Source organism: Cyrtonyx montezumae, unplaced genomic scaffold, assembly GCF_038088225.1.
Source record: "Cyrtonyx montezumae isolate F1298 unplaced genomic scaffold, pur_monq_1.0 scaffold_19, whole genome shotgun sequence".
Taxonomy (NCBI): domain Eukaryota; kingdom Metazoa; phylum Chordata; class Aves; order Galliformes; family Odontophoridae; genus Cyrtonyx; species Cyrtonyx montezumae.
The window spans coordinates 6,441,330-6,457,885 of NW_027071925.1; positions in this window are offsets into that span (position 1 = coordinate 6,441,330).

A 16,556-nucleotide genomic window follows, 5' to 3' on the forward strand; every position below is an offset into this window, starting at 1 on the left:
AGATCAAGTCAGGATATAAATAATAAATAACAAATCTGTGTGTTCCAGTCAGTCCCTCTGATTCTACTTCTGTTTTGTCTGTAGCTCTGCTTTTTATGTGATCTCTATCCATTCCTTTCTCTGATTTTATTTTCTTTTTTTTAATGTCTCAGCTTCCCCTTGTCGTCCCACGGGCAAGGGTTAGTGCTGCCTGCTCTGGAGTCCCCGTGCTTGTGAATCAGCCGTCCCACGCTCGCAGGCAGAAGCAGACCCTGTTCTGCTTCCAGGCTGAACGAGCTGGCGTGACACACTGTGTCACTGCTCTGTCCCTTTGCTGCTCAGTCCCTAAAGAGGAAGGTTGTGTGGTACAAAGCGTGACTGTGGTACAAATTGCACTTCACTTTGTCAGCCAAGAAGTTGTTTGTTTCCATCAGAAACCAGAGCAGTGTGTTATTTCTTGGCCATCGCTTTCATGCGTTCATCTGTCTAATAAAAATAAATGTAGAAAATGGAAAAGAAACCCCAACCCTGTTTGTCCTTCTGTCTCAGTGTGTTCATCCTTCACTGCTATCTCTTTGACATGTGTGCATGTGTTTTCTGTACGTTATTCTGCTCTCAGTACTTCTGTTGAAGCCTTGAGCTGTGTTTCATCCCACTGGGTGTGGGACCCTGGCTTGCAGTGTGTGCTCTGTGGGGGAATCTCTCCTCCTGCTCCCAGGGTGTGAAGCTCCCAGGTCTTCCTTCCCATCCTCAAATTTTGAGGATTGCTTGTGTGTTTGTGTCTGTGTTTGTTCTCCAGCTCCGGTTCAGGTGTGGTTTGGTGAAGCCAGAGGAGACCCAGAAGTAATGAGGCAGCAGAAATGTTGAGAGGGTTTGTTGTTCTGGGGCAGGACGCTGTGAGAATGGGGATTTGGGGCAGTCTGTTGTGTTGAGAGCAATTCCTGGCCTTGTCCCTTAGTGAATGAACGTGCTCTCAGCCTCTACATTAATGCATGTATGTTTTATAACTGCCTGTGCTGCGGATGAGTCCATGCTGTAAGTTCAGAATCCGAGGGCTCTGTCCACCTGGCTGTGCTGCGCAGCAGCTTTGCTTCCAAGGGATCAGAGTGCACCTCTTCTGCACTTCTCTTCATCTCCCACCTAGGTGGGTTCATGCCCAGGGGTTCTGCTTCAGGATTTGGAGGGTTGAACTGTAGGAAACTCAAAGCCAGACTCCACGCTGCATGTGTGCTGTCCTGGGAGAGCACATCAGAAAATGCTCTGTGCCTGATGGGCCTTTAATTCACAACATAGCTTCTTCCAAATAAGAATGGACATTTCTCTGGAGACTCCAAGGGAGAGGATGGGCAGCACCAGCCCCACGTGAGCTCTGTGATGGAGGTGATCTGCCCGTGGGAGAGCCCTGCAGAACAGGGCAGGGCTGGGTAACCAGCGGCCCCTGGAGCGATGAGATATCACCTGCTAAGGAAAGCTGCTCACTGAGACAAAGAGCTCTGCCACGTGTGGTGCAGTACATGAGCCGTGCTGCTGAAGGAGTGCATTAGAGCTGTGGCATCAAGGAAGCTCAAACACCACAGCTGAGGATAAGGGGCCCTGATACACCCGTGTGTTCGCAATTCAAGAATTTGAAGCATTCCTGGACTTCTTCCTTCCTATCTTTGGTATATTCAGATCCCTCCATTACAAACTTCTTGACAAATGAACCTCGTTTCTTGCCTCATAGCAGATGGAGAATTTATGTCCATCTATCCTGGGAAATGGCCTTATCTGAATTACTTTCTTGGCCATGAGGTGTCAGCACGCTGTACACAGTGCAGCTGGAGCTGAGCTTGCAGGCATTTTTCAGAGTGGGACTAAGACTTCAGGCACCCCACATTCATTAAGAGATAGCTGGGGCAAAAAGAAAACAACATTAAACCCTTCCTGGGGAGCTGTGGAATGGCATCATTCCTTAATCAAAACCTAGAGGGATCCCTAAGCACAAACAGTGCACGAGTGAAACGATGGCTCCTGAGCACTTCTCCTTTTGCGTTTTCTCAGTGCCAGATGGGTCCTGAAATCACAAATTGGACCCTGCAGCACGTGGGGAGGGCAGAAGCAAGTCTGTGTTGGTGTTCTGAGCCTCTCTAAGCTCAGAGTGAGGCGTTGCCACCACTTAAAACTGCGTTGTTGTCCGGAGTGTTGGAACACTGCATCCTTTGTGACGTGCCAGTGTTTCAGAATGGTTTTTTTTTGTTGTTGTTCCTAGATGTGTGTGGTGTGTGCTATTATTCAGTGAATCACCATGTGGATTTGACTTTCGTTGTTGCTATTTTGTACTTCTAATTGTATATGGAGCTTTGCCTGTGTGGCTGACGTGGTCCATCATGCAGGTGGATGTAAATTCTCCCCTCCATCATGCTCAGTGTTCCCCTCCCCCAGTACCCGAGGTAAAGCTGCTGGTCAGAGTGCATTGTACAGGGCTGTCTTTGCAGAGCTTAGAACTGTGGAACCATAGAACAGAATCACAGAATCATTAAGGTTGGAAAAGACCTCCAGGATCCCCAAGCCCAACCTCAACCCATCCCACAGTGCCCACTGACCACATCTCCCCCTGCTCTGGAACACCTCCAGGGATGCTGACTCCCCCCCTGCCCCGAGCACTGCGTTGCTGTTCGTGTGCCAGGACATGGGCAGGCGGTGAGGACCTGCTCCTACATTTGGATGCTCCAAAATCTGCAGCGTGGTTGTGCTGCTTTCTTTCCTTACGGACCCCGTGGGTCAGAAACTGGAGCTCCAGAGGCCCCGCATCCCCACTGCCACTCAGCACTCACACGGTGACAGTCTGATGCCTGTGGCCCAGTTGGAGGCCGGGTGTGCTGGAGTCAGAGTGCTTTCAGCTCCAGCAGTTCAGATCCCCTCGCTGTGCAGTAGCCCCATTTAAAGCCTCCCGGAGTCACCTGGAAGGATTAGCTCACTGCAGCAACTTAGGCATCCAGAGTATTCTGATAATGGGAGGGATGTGTAAGGTTAATGACTGGAAAAAGCGATGGCTCCCTGTGGGCAGTTTCTCAGAAAACTCCCTGCTGTTTGGCTGAGAGAAGAAAGGAGGCTGTGGTGGAGAGGAGCCCGGTGCCCTGCTCACTGCCTGTGCTGGGAGAGCTCTGCACCTGAGCTGCCATGCTGCCACTGGACTTCAGGTGTGGTTTAAATGAGCGGGGAAGGGTGAAGGATGGCACTTAATTAATGAATCTCTGCTTGCAGGTGGAGGTCCTGTGCTGTGTGTGCCAGTTCAGGCTCCTCCAGCCTCCTTTGCTCAGTCTGCCCCATGGGCACTGGGATTTGTGGCATCCCACGTGAAGATCTCTATTTTTGTGATCATATATTTGAGCTTTCCTTGCCCTTGGTTGGCTACAGGGGTGGCTTCTGGGGTTCCCCACTTCCCGGGCTGCCTCCCAGCAACCTGAAGGGGACACTGTTGGGACGGGATGGGAGCAGCAGGCAGGGCAGTGCTGGTAGCTCTGCCACCTCCGGGGCTGCTCTGCAGTGGGCACCCAGCACTGATAGGACCCAAAGGCCGGTGTGTGGGACGAGCTGTCCCCATGGAGCTGAGCCCCTGTTAAAATACCCGAGTTAAAAACTGTTAAAAACCAGGTGATGGACATCTCTCAGATCTCCCCCCAAAGCTGACGTTTCCTTCTCTCCAGCTGGGACACAAAGCCTGAGCTCCAAAAGCACCAAGCACCTCTTTCATTTATTTTTTTTTCCCTCAAGTCTCGGACTCTGCATTGCTCAAGCCTCATTAATTTAAAAACAGAATGAAGAATGCTCAGCATCCCACAGGATCAGGCCTCGGGAGCAGGAAGCGCCGGTTGGCTCAGGAGAGAGCTGGTTCCCGTGAGACTCAGGTTTTGGCAGGCTGCATGGCTGGGATGGCTCTGCAAGCAGGCTCGTCCTGCCCCAAATGCCATCCGTGGGGAACGGCTGGCTCAGAGCATCACTGCATCCCCTGGCAGGATGGGGCTGGTGGCACACTGAGCCCGCGGTGTAACGGTGCTGTGGGGGTGGAACTCACCTCTGCGCAGGGGCTGCAGCGTTGCATCCCACTCAGGGCCTGGGGGAGGGTTGGCTCAGGGCATGCTCACCCCAAATCTGAGTGTCTGAGTGCTGGTAAATACGTTGTGGAGGAGTCTCTGCGGGTCAGCTTCTCTGGGGTGTGGAGCATCAGGGATGCAGGAGGAAATCCGGGCACTGGGGAGTTGTTTTATGAACGCTGTGCTACGCCCAGCCCTGAAGCAGAGGTGAGCACCTCCCAGGATCCCTTTTGGGCTACAGGTTCCCAGATCTCTTCTACACCACACCGAAGAGGAAAAGATGAGCTATTGCATGTCAGTTTACCTTTTAAAATTCATGTTGCCATAGCAGCTTAGCGCACTGTCTCAAGTCCTCCTTCTCCCAAAACTTTGATCACCATGAAAACAGAATTCTGTTGCTCTCTAACATGTTCTACATATAAATATACCAAAGTTCCCATAGTTCATGCTTCAGCATCTCTGCAAAGACCTCTTTTATTCCTTCCTCACAGCCTTTCCCAGGCCAGAGGACTGCACTGTGTTCCCCAGCTGCTAATCCTGCCCCATGGATGGCAGCAGTACCTCCTCCCTTGGCTCTGCTCTCTGCCCACCAGCTCTGACCCTTCCCAGGATTGTTACAAGGGGACACCTGAATTTATTCTCAGCATCCTCCATGGTGGAGCAGCTCTTGCTCCTGCCCCTTCCCTCTGTTGCACTGTGCTGCGAGCAATGGAAGGGACTTCCATCACCACCATCATTTCGAATCCTATTCAGAGAAATCCCGTTGCTTCCATTGCGTGTCCTATTTTCTGGTTGCATTCATGGAGATGACAAAACAAAGAAAAAAATCGGGCTGGACGTGGATAGATTTGCAATGACAGCCCATGCAGTCATTGGGTTAAACAGTGCATTAACCCAAGCTACTGTCCTGCTGTAGCTGTGTGCACGAATCCATCTCCCCACGCCAGGTGAGACCCTTCCAGGCCAGGAGTGGGAGAGGGCGGTGGGATTTCTATTAATGTGCACAGCCACACTTCTTCTCATCAGCTTTTTTTTCTTCTTTTTCTTTTTCCCAATCAACTGAAGGGAAGAGAAATAAAATAAAAAAAAAAAGGGGGGTAAAAGTTGAAGAACACTTTAATTTATAAGAAAAAGAACTAAATAATTGATGTAGTCATGGTGCCAAAGGTAATTTCTGCTGCTCCCTCTATCTCACAAAGACATTTAGCATTGATTGAGATCAAAGTATCAAAAACCCCTGCTGCTGAGCTGAAAGGCAAAACTTTCGGCTGCCTTTCTCCGCTCTAATAATATCGTCTTTATGTAGTTAATAAACTGCACACTTCAGTCAAACTATATCATTACAGAAGACTTAGGGAGCTAATAATTTAAAAGCAAAGAATTGCCTCTGTTCTTCGCTTTGAACTAAACAACATTCTGTTGAATGAAGGGGACATCAAAGCTTTGTTACTATTACCAATGTGGCTGGAGCATAGGGCCGCACAGAGTGTGTACTTCAGTCATCAAGAGAAAAAAAAAGAAAAAAGATTAAAGATATTGGCTTATCAACCCACAGGCAGAACCAGGTGTTTTCTTTTCTGCTGTGCAAGCATCAGGTGGTTTGCTTATCAATGAGTTTTCTTGTTAAATAAATGTACATGACTTAGGCTGATCCCTCCCATCCCGGCTGTGGTCCTTCTATTTGCTTTGGAAAACGATGGCGACTGTTTGTTGGCCAACCAGGCCTTCCCAAAGGAGCTGCCCCCGACTGCCACCCCACTGCCCACTTTGCTCCATGTGTGCCACTGGGGCTGCGACACAAAGTCCACAGCCACCAGAAGGGCCTGGTGCAGCCCCAGTTTTTTTCCCTCGGCCGTTGCTTTGTTGCTCATTTCTGAAAGCATTGGCTCAAGAAGGAGCACTGGTTGGATCTAACTTTGTCCCTTCCATAAACCTGACTACAACGCAGAGCGTTTTCCCTGGGGCAATAGGAGAGTGGAAGTGGAGCCCAAGGGGACTTTCCATGACGCCAGGTAGGACCTTCTGCACATGGGGCTGTGGTACGAGCTCTGCATTGGTCTTTTGGTGACTGATGGGGTTAGCACCTGAGAGCAGGGCCTCCCACCCCCCCTGCTCTCACCTGATGCTCCCCTGGGCATTCCAGGCAGATCTCAGAGCCAACAGTGTGGTGTGGGCTCTATTATAAGATGCTTCTACTTCTTAAATGCTGCTTTTCATTTGCATCAAAACCTCTCCTTGGTTCTTGGCGGTCTGGATCTTATCCCCTATTAAAGACTGGAATTTAAAGAAGCAGAAAATAATGGCTTATTTCAAAGTAACAATTCGAATGCTTTTTGAAGCAGTGTCCTTATTCAAAACCACTTAAATTTATACATATTTCCAAGCTTTTATTATCCTCAGAGGCCGAACCAATTTGGATCTTGATTTCTGCACCAGAAAGTTGAGATGTGAGCAAAATGGGACGTTGACCACAGGTAACGAATGGCTTCCTGAAAACCATTGCTTAAGTTATTCCTTAAAATACTTTGAAAAGACTATTAATGTGGGGAGAAACTTCGTATCAAAAAGGCTTATGCAAAGGGTCGATCTTCTGCTTTTCATCCTGTGGAATCACGGGCTGGAGCTTGTGCCAGAGCACACGTGCAGTTGTGTGCATGTGCTGTTGGGCTGCACTCATTACAATGGAAGTGGCTTCACCATGCACTGAGGACGATATTCTAGCCCTGCTGAAGTTGCCTTTCCTTTCAGTAAGGCTAACACATTTATCTGTGAAGCGGAAGAAGGTCTTCCAACTCATGGCTGGCACACATCTTGTGACCAGAATAATGTAGGCTGCCCTTTAAACAGAGAGCAGCTTGTCCATCACTGCTTGCCTTCTGCAGAAGGGGTGATGAAGGCAGCCTCATGGGTCATCTCTCAGACAACCTGAGCCAAAGGGCCCCTGATGTGCTCAGCTTGATGTGTGTGGACTGTCACTGTCTCTAATGGGATCTGTTGGGCACAAAACCCAGGATTTGCATGTACAAATTAATGCTCAGTGGGTATTTAATACAACCTGTAGAGCAAAGTACCCAGCACAGTTTCTGGAGGGTAGCATCTGTCCATCTGTCTGTCTATCTGTCTGTGTACAGGCGGGTTCACTCACAGAATGATAATTTCTGCAGCACTTAGAAGTGCTCCCACGTCCATACAGTGCTGTGAGCCAGCACGGTGCTGAAAAAGGCTTTCCAGTTGGGCAGAGATGCAGAGCTAAAGGCTCTTGAGCCAACCTGCGCAAGATCTGGCAATACAAAGAAAAGAAAGTGACTCTGATGGGAGTGCAAGGCAGAGTGAGGCTGTCTTTAGCCTTTACCAAAACCACTGTCAGTGCTTTTGCCTTTTCACAGCACAGCTCTTCGCAAAGCTAATTGGGTTAGTGCCTTGCAGGGGGTTTTCAGTGTCTGCAGGAGATGGGCTGCTGCAAACACCTTCCCCTTCAAGGCGCACAGCATTGCCTTTTTCACACCACAGCTCTCTCCCTGGCTTCTGTTCTCGAAAAGCAAAAGTCCCAGGCTGTTCTTCAGTATCAGCCATTACAGCATTTCAGTTCTTTCCTCCCAGCCATTTTCAAATGTTCAACTTAAAAGGAAGATGTTTCATTTTAGGCCAAATTCCCCCCTCCTCTCCCTTTCCCCTCTCTTCTCCTTCCCCCCTCCCTCCTTTCTCTGGAAGAAGAACAAAGTCATTCAAATCAGGAAGCTGAGGAACTCCATGTACACTTTCCACTGGGACCTCAATCCCTACTGGTTTGGCTTGATTTGATTGAAGTGTAATTTAATCCTTCACCATTTGTCATAATGTCATTTATATATAAAAACAACACCGCATCCAAACGTCAGATCAGCAGTGAGGAGCTCTCTGGGAGATGTGGAGCCCAGTGGGGTGGGCTGCGTGCTGGGGCTGGAGGGGCCACGTCCCCGTTGGGGCCATTGCTGCTTGGATGGAGGGTCTGTGCTCACAGTGAAGGGATGGGGTGATGGTGAGCTCATCCATGCACATAGAGGTGGAAACAGCATGAGAATAGTGCAGTGGTGGCAATAGCATTGGGCTATTGCCCTCCCTCCTCTATATGGGAGCGTGGTAGGGCTGCACTCTGCATAGCTCAAGCCATTGTGTGGAAACCATTAAAGCGAAATGGAAGGAAAGGGAATGGCACTGCAGTGGGAATTCCCTTCCATCGTGTGCAGATTTATTCCATCCCCTTTGCAGTGGCCTCCACATTTCTGGGGTCTGCCTCCAGACGTTTGCACCTGCCACCAGCCCAGCACAAGGGATACGGAGAGGCACTGGGAGAGCTCTCAAGCAGAAGCCCTGGGGTGTTTGCTTCAGCTCTGTGTCTCTCTGGGGCAGGGTTTGCTACCTGCACAGCACTCAGAGGAGCCAACCAGCTCAGCACCATACTGGGTTGCTCCCTGTTCCCCTCCAGGCTTGCTGCCTCACCACCTGAGTGCTGCTGGCAGGGTCTGTCCTCCCACAGACTGCCACCACAAAGCAGGAAGGTTGTGGCCAACCTGAACATGTCCCAAGGGGCACTTTCACACCAGCAGTTATTCAGAGACGCCAAACATCTTTATTTCCCCCTTCCCATCCATTCACCAAATGCCCTAAAAGGAATGAGGGGAACAGATAAGCCCAATCCTTCAGTAAGAAAACATTCCCACAGTCACAGTGTAAAAGCCAGATACTGCCTGCCTTTCCAGCAGCCAGAGCCGGGCTCTGCTCTGGGGCTCAGAACCAGAGCCAAAGGTTTCAGCCCCAAGGTGCAGTGCCCATAGACTCCCATCCCCCTGCCACCCCCCCCCCCAGGGATCGGGATGCTGTGAACTGCCCAGGGAAATGGGAGCTGCTTGGAGGCACTGAGCAGCAGGAGAAGCATTGAGGGGCATGCAAGGACCCCCCAGCTCCCCACTACCCAGCTCTGTCCCCTCTCTCTAATAGCAGTGTAGAGTATCTATGCCCAACAATTGTCAAAAATTAAAGCAGAACCTTCCTTCAAATGCTCCGTCTGTGTTTGACTGCCAGAAAAGCGACTCTTCCTCCCCCCAAAAATTTGCATTTAAAATTCCAAATATGCACTTTTCTCAGACGAAAGAATGTGTGTTCCTGCTTTCAAGTTGAGCTCTCTGTGACCTCTAAGTTTTAATATTTTCAGCAAAGTGTCATTTGACAATTCAAATACAGTCAGTAAGCACAGGAAAGTAAATGTCCTTTAAGATAAGCGCATATTATATTGAGAGCTGGTGATGAGAAGATTTCACCTACAGCTAGAGACTTCACAGCAATATGTATGACTCTCTGCATATTAAAAACCCGCTTTGGTGAAATATTGGTATTTCCAGATTTCAGCTTCACCAGTGCTAATATATTCCCGCTGTTTAATTCATAGGGAAGCGTGTGGAGAGGTTTCACTGTTGAGCTTTGGCTTTTCAATTAAGAGGAAATCAGTGCTGGAACCCAGCATGCAGCAGATTGCAGTGGCAAAGGGGATCTGGAGGGATGGATCCATGCTGCCCACCCTCTGTGTTGAGCTGGAGCCAGGTGCTGGGCCCTCAGCTGCAGGTGCCCTGCCCTCTCCCCTGGGCTCCTTGCTTTCCTTGCACCCCTTTGGCTTCATGGCTAGCACGAGGCTTGCTCGGATTCCTCACACCCATCCCTCCCAGCACCGCTCGGCACGCAGATCTTGTCACAATAATTAATAGACCTCCCTGCAGCCCCTGGTAATCCATCCCAGGGCTGCACAGCACCGGCTCTGTTTTGCTTAGGTACATGTAAGCCTCCGAGCTGCCCCAAACAGAGCCTTTTTCATGGAGCTGATTCATTCAACACCTTATAAGGGCCGCGGGCGCAGGGAGGGGGCACGTTTACACAGATGCTAGTGTCTCGGGACGTGCTAGCAGGTGTCTCCTAACTTTACACAGACCACCCTCACACTAAAGGGACTCTTTTGCTTTGAGCCTGTTTGAGTTACAGGGCTTTGGTCTTCGGGTTGCTGCTCAGCAGACAATTTATGGCACTGCTCATTGATAACACCCCTGGAAGCGGAGGGATGGGCTGTAAGCCCCCGGTGTGGGTTTCAGAGCAGCACCCGATAGCTGAAGGTCCCCGAGCATGCCATTCCTGTAGCTTTCTAGGGCAAGGAAAACAACAGCAGCCCTGGGGCTGAGGGGTTTTTGGCTGTTTGTTTGTTTATTTGAAAAGGGGGGTGGGAAGGAAGAGCTAATGATAGGTTTAAGCAAACAGTTTCCTCTGGATTTGGCTGTTTTCTCTCGCTGAGGTCATATGACAGCTGAGATTACATGATTAGAGACATTTCAAGGCATTCCTTCAGCCTCAAGAGGGGAGGAGGGCAAATATTTGGGGATTGCTCTGTGTGGCTCAGGAACACACATCTGAGCAGCTTCACGGGGCGATGGTGGAAAGCAGTGCCTCTCCTGGAGGGGGATGAAGCTGAGGGAGAACAGGAGGCCATACACAGTGCCGGGTATGGGACGGGCTGCTGCCAAGCTGGGATCATTTCTTGCTATTCCCTCAAAACTCTCCACTTTTTCTTCATTCAGATCATCAAGGGCACCAATGCTGAATGCTATGCTTTGAATGTGCCAACACAGAGGCAGCGTGTCCCTTTCCCACAGCAGAGCAAACCTGGCCTGCTTCCACTCTCCTTATGTGTTAAGGATGAGAAAGCAATCCTATTGCAACTGGCATGCCTGGAAAGCCCACCCCAAAGAGCTGGTCACTGCCTCAGCTCTCTGCTGTGGGCACCTTCAACTCCATCACATTGTTCATCGTTGGCCTCACTGCTCCTTGTCACCCCATGGCCCTCGTTCATCCCCTTGCCCTGGGAGAAAGAAAGTAGTGTGGAAGCACATGGAAACGAGGGTTAGTTCTCTTTCACATCCATGTGCAACACAGGCTGGTAATTAGGACTTCAGCTGACGATCCAAGTGGTGTTCTGGATGCACTAGAACATCCTTCAAAGCAAAGGGGAGAGTGCATTATGCGGGTTGCATCCCAGCAACTACTGGTTGAAGAACTGGTTAATATAACTGGTCCAGCAGGGGACAGCCACAACGTTCATCTTCACCTCCTGCTCTATCAGCTCCCATTGGAAAGGAAAAGGGGAAGGCCTGCTGCCTGAGGGCATTGGCTGCGTTTATTCTTGACTGTGTGATAACTTCATGCTTCAGCCCTCATCCTTCAGCCATTCCAAATTTTGCTCCAGCAGCTGTAGAGGCACTCATCAACGTGGGTCGACCACTGGACCAATTCACCCAGTGCCACATGTGGAGGGTCCCACTGGGCAGCTGGAGGATGTCTCCCATACCCAGGTCCCTGCCTCACACCTGCTCTTCTGTGCTGTAAGGGGTGAGCCTGGACAGACACGATAAAAATAAATGAGTTTGTTGTGTGTTTGGAACTAAATAATGCTTTAATAGCATGATCCTTTTTCAAAGTTAGCAGTTAAATGCAAGCAGTACTTTAGGCAATCCAGGCATCTGCTGCAGGGACTTTCCTTTGTAATTATTTAATGAGCTTGATGTACTTTTCCCATCTAATTAAGATGCCATCTTTTCAGAGTGGTAAAGTTTTGTGCCCTATTGGAGATGGGTCCCTGCCTGGCCCCACTCTGTGTCTCCTGGCGAGCTGAAGAAAATGGATGTAGACCAGTCCCTGCTGGTTTCTAAGAGGAGCTCCCTGAAGCTGGGGGAGGCTGTCCCACACATCCACCCCTCGTGTTTCTCCTCATGTGTTCTGTCCTGCCAGCAGTGTTTGCACCCAGCCCAACCGTCTGCCTCTTCAACCCAAACAGGGCTGCACCGGGGTTTCTGTTGGCCTCCTTCCCCAGCTGACCCCATTTCTTCATGTTCCCTTCTTCAAAGCTGGGCTCCAAAGCCTGGATGTATTTCCTCCCGGCCTGCCATCGTGCTGATTGGATTTAAATATGAAAAGCATGACTCTGTGCAAGTTCAGACTTTGGCTAAAAGTGCAGGATGCGAAGAGGCGCCGGATTTTTTCAGTCTCTCATCAGGTCTTTTTTCCACATCTCCTTTTGAAATGGCCTTGAAAGCCTCTGATATAATGATCTCACACACAGCACAGGCTGTATTTCTCCTCCTGTTATGTAGAGTTTTCCTAGCTAATTTCACAATAAACTTCATTAAACTGCCATCCTCTGCCACGCGCTCTGGAGGATCTCACTGCCACATGGTACATGTGGCGGATGCTTGTGTATCTGCCTTGAATTAATGCAGATGGCCTTTGTCTCCTGCAGCCTTTTGGCAAAGCTCAATGAGCTCATTCCTTGTGCTGCAGGATAATGCCCCAGAGCCACTCAGAGCCCCACAGCCACTCAGATCCCCACCCCGTGACCCAAACTCATCTCTGCAGCCTCTGAACTCCAGCCTGAGCTCCTCTGGTTTGGGAACTGCTGGGGCCTCGGACAAGAGGAGCAGCCACAACACACTGTGGCTCCTCGTGCCTGCATTTGGAGGAGTGAGGTTGCAGAAGGCTCCCTTCTCCCCATAGAAGCATCAGAATAAGGGGAGATGGAAAGAAAAGGGGAACACGCATGGATTTAGGACAGTCACCACCACAAGCCACTGCCTTCTCCAACCCTTCTCTCATGTTTTCCAGCATCCCCCAGCCCAAGGCCTCATGCACAGCCCAGTGCTGTCAGCGGTGTTCTTCCCATTGTCTTCAGTTGCCTATAAATCCTGGTCCCTGAAGGTGAACCCTCAGCCACATCCCCTGCCTTGGCGCCAGGCACGACCCGTACCCTCTGGGGTGGCACTTTTTGGCATGAGACTCCACCTATATGACAAGGACAAAGGGGACCATGGCTCATGCAGCAGATCTTTATGGTCACAGTGCTTCCTTGTGCCCAGCCAAGAGAAGATTAATCAGGGATGAGGGGAGGAAGAGAAAACAAGCAGAACAAACCACACGAGGAGGCGGTCCAGCTCTGAGCCATACCATCGTGTGGGTGTCTCCACTAAGCACACATCACAACGCAGGGCTGAACAGGAAGGAGATTCTCCCAGCCACACAGCACAGGGACAAGCTCAAAGCATCACTTCCACTACTGCCTTCCATTCGGTCGTACATGTAAAGGCACTGCTCTGTGTTGCAAGATGTCTATATACCCACCCTCCCATTCAGCATTATGTGGATTAATTGCTGCTTTTCCACTCCTTCTGCCATGTTTTGCTCTAACTCTCTGTTTGAACAGAAAACTAGAGTTACAAAACCCAGCTGAAGCTTAATTGAGAACACCAAGTTCCATCTGGCCTCGAATAAATTATAGTCAAAGTTGCCATTTTAAAGAACAGTTGTTGTTGTTGTTGTTGTTTAATGCCAAACTATAAATCAGCTCAAAGTGAGTTCAAACTAGCTCCAAATTGGGACCAGGTTCACTTGCAAAATATGGGCAAAACGCTGAACTTGGAACAAGCCAGGCAAGCATGGGGCTGTGCACTGAGCATTATCCCAGGGCTGCGTGTCTAATGCTTGGAGCTGATTTGGCCCAGGTGAGGATGTGGGGAGAGGGGCACAGCCCAGGTGGCTGCACCAAAGCACAGATGTCCTTGTTCCACCCCATGATGCTGCTGGCCATGCCCAGCCCTCCCTGAGCTGCCCTTAGCAGTGCTCACAGCACTGCCCAGCTCCTGCCCTGGGGTGTAGGGGACCACCAGCACCCCATCCCTGTGCTGCTGGAGTAGTCTATGCCAATCTAGTTTGCTCTGGTGAGTGTCTGCTGTAGAGCTGAAGGACACTGGGACCAGGAGAGCCTGATGCTTGAGCTGTGCAGGTAAGCTGAGTGCTGTGTGTGTATGGAGGTGTGCAAATGGCTGCTGCAAAGGTGCTGGCAGAGGTGAGTGTGTGTGTCTGGGACAGCTTGGTCCCTGCGATGTCATGTTGTCTTATTTATTCCTCAAATAAGTTGGTCTGAGACTCGTGTTTGTTTTTCTTTTAAATCTGTTGAATAATGCTCACTTTTGGCCATGGAAGCGACGTAGGTCTGTGTTGTACATCCTCCCCTGGCTTTTACTCCCCAGTCGGGTTTGGATGCTGGGCTGATATCAGTGCTGTGCGCTGCAGAAACACATTGTGTGTGCAGGGAGAGCGTTGCCCTGTCCTGCCAGGTGCCCTGTCCTGCCTCTCTGCAGCAGTGTGGCTCTTGAGAGGACATGAATAACACAGGAGAGGTCCAGTGGGATAGCTTTGTCAGAGGAATCAGAAATGAGATTACTTGGTGACACTAGCAGTGAAAGCACCTCTGAATACACCAGTGTAAGGTGGAGTTTATTATTGCGTAGAGCATACATAAATTGTCAGAGCAGAAGGTGCTGCTGCCCTTGGGAGGGCGGATGTGTTCTTTATTTTGGTATTTAAGGCTGCACAACTCTGAGGCACAAACACTCAGCTGATCCCACTTCCTTTTTGGCTGACTTTGTGCCTTCTGGAGTTGAGCATCCTCCTGTGATGTGTAAATGATGAGTGACTTCTGATGATCAAAGAGCCTTGATAGACATATTTCAGCTACCTAGTTGATACCCAGACAGCGTTTCCTATCGGTGCTCACATCCAAATGGATATTTCCAGAGCACTTACTACATTAATTCTCCTCAGGCAAGCAGGTAGATGGGATCCAGCTCTTCTTCAGGCTCTGTTCCTGCCAGGTGTGTGAGTGCAGGTGGCCCTGCTGATGTAGCACTGCCCCTGGGGTTCAGATGTGAACTTCTGGGCTGAAGTGGGAGTGAGTTATTGGGGAAAAGCATTAGTGCTGTGTCATGGTAGTGTGGGTGTGGGAAGTGAAATATATGTTTGTACACAATTTCTATTTAAAAGAATAGAATATATATAGATTTTACATAAATATATATTTCAAAAAGGGACAACCATCAGTAGTGTTCTCCTTACTTTATTAAAGGACTCCAATTCATGGCACGTGGGGGGATGCATTGCTCTCTTCCCTTTCTGTTGCTTCTTTTTGCCATTAGCAGAGGGAAAAAAAAAAACAAAAACCAAAGCATTTTGTGCAGCTGCTGCAGGGAGCTGCTGCAAAGCAGGCTCTCCCTGCATGAAAAACAGCAATGCTGAAAAGTTTTCCTGCAGCGCCTCAAGAGATGGGGGCTGACGTGGTGAGGTTGTGTCCTGCTACCTCGCCTTCCAAAGCGAGGAGAAACCCTTCAGGCCTCTGAAGGAAGCAGTGCATGGCTGGAGCTGGCTCCAAAGTGCTGCAGGAGTTGTGGGGGCTTTGATCTCTCCCACCTCATCTGTGCATTGCTCAAGATTTTCCCAACATCGCACTTCTTCACATAACAATTCACCTTTGTGTTGCTACACGTAATGACTGAATAGCGATAACAACAATAAAACTCCCAGGAAGTCTCCCCGTGGCAACAAGTAATTGACCCAGGAATTCTCACTACGAGGAATTATCGTTGTTTTATTTTATTTTTTTTAATAACCACACAGCACTGGAGATCCGTGCGTCCGTCGGGGGATGCACCGCCATTGTTCTCAGCAGCCCTGATGCTTTGCCTTCACCCTTTGAGTTCTCTCAAAGGATTGAGATTATTTGGTTCCTTTGAAGAACAAAGGAGGAGGATTTTTTTTTAGATGACTGGCTATTTTGATCTGCGAGGTCTGTGCGCAGTGTGAGGGAACAAACATCACTAAATCATTAAGGGGAAAAGGAAGGGTATGCATAATGGAAAGGAGGAACACAAAAGCCACCGCGCAGTGGTAGGGACGGGCGCTTGGGTGCGGTGCTTCTTCAGCCCTGGTCTCTCTGGAACTTGGCAGGGTTGCTTTCTGACTTTGTCAGGTTACGTTCCTTGTTATAAGTCATTTTCAGCTCCTTGTGCCTTTAGAAATAGTGTTAAGTAGGATGTCTGACCTGAGCAGTGCCTGTGAGTCCTGCAGCCTTGCCCCCATCCGCAGTGCTGTGCAGCTCGCCCTGCCCTCCTGCAGCCAACAGCACCACCAAGAACCAAGATTGCTCCTCAAGATGAATGCCATAGGATAATGCACAAACACACTTCCTGTTCAGAGGTGCTTCTTCTCTTTTGGGAGATAAGAAAATGCCACGTGTGGAGGAAACAGGGTTAGCCCGTAATTAAGCAGAAATCCTTCTGTTTATCATAGTAATTAAAAAATAGAATCAGAGTGAGCGTTACCTGCCAACTGTGGGACTTGCAGTATACACAGAATCACTGAATCATTAAGATGTTGTTCTGTGACAGTCCTGCCTGGGCCGAGCACTCTCTGTGGGATGGTTTTCATCTGGACCCAAGCTCTGCAGCACAGTTCTTGCTTAGGACCTACAGTCATGCTGAGCTCGTTCTGGTTTTGTTAAGGACTGTTAACACGGTGTTATTTCCACCAAATCTGGATACCTGTAATTGAGCCTGGACCATGTTGTGGTTGAACTTTGCCATCTCTCTGTGGATCGTGGGAAGT